Below are 977 nucleotides of genomic sequence, written 5' to 3'. Positions count from 1 at the left end.
CTCCTACTGCTGGCTGAAAAAACAAACAAATAAATAAAAACTTCTGCTCTTTGAAAGAGACACCATATAGAAAATGAGACAATTTGAAGACTAGGGGAAATACTTATAAAGGACATGTTTGACAAAGAATTTATACACTGAACATATATTTTTTAAAAATACCTCAAAACTCAATTATAAAAAAAAAACTATCCAATTTTTTTAAAAGCACAAAAATGTGAATAGACTTTTTACCAAAGAAGATACTTATATGGCAAATAAGTATAGGAAAAGATTTTCAATATAAATAGTTAGGAAATGCAAATTAAAATCAAAATGAGATAACACTATACAACCTAAATGTCAATTAGAATATCTGAACCCTAAAAGACTGACCACAAAAAAGTTTTGGTGATCATATGGAGGAACTGGAATTCTCACACCTAGTCATGAGGATCTAAAATGTTCTTCTATTTTGGAAAATAATTTGTCAGCTTTTTAAAAGGTAAGCACATTCCTTTCATGATCCAGCTATTGCATTGTTCACCACTTACCCAAGAGAAAAAAAAGCATGAGTCCACTCAAAAGACTTCTACACAAATGTGCATAGCACCTTTATTTATAATAGCCAAAATTGTTCATTTAGAAGTGAGTGGATAAACAAACTGAAGTACAGCAATATAAAGGTATACTAGTCAGCAATGAACACAATGTACTATTAATATATAGCACAGATTAGAGGAATATCAAAATAATTATGCTGAGTGAAAAAAAGCCAGACAAAAAAATACATACTGTGTTATTTAATATATGTAACATTGTAGAAAATACAAACTAAATTATAGTGATGGAACATGATCAGTGGTGCCTGGGAAAAGGAAATTCAGCAAATGGTAAAAAGGAAGCATCACAAAGTGGCACAAAGAATCTTTCGAGGGTGATTTATATGTTCTGATATATCTTGATTGTGGTGATGGTTTTATGGGTGTATATATGTC

Source organism: Propithecus coquereli, unplaced genomic scaffold, assembly GCF_000956105.1.
Source record: "Propithecus coquereli isolate 6110/MARCELLA unplaced genomic scaffold, Pcoq_1.0 Scaffold160, whole genome shotgun sequence".
Classification (NCBI taxonomy): domain Eukaryota; kingdom Metazoa; phylum Chordata; class Mammalia; order Primates; family Indriidae; genus Propithecus; species Propithecus coquereli.
Note: the sequence above shows the minus strand (reverse complement) of the source record.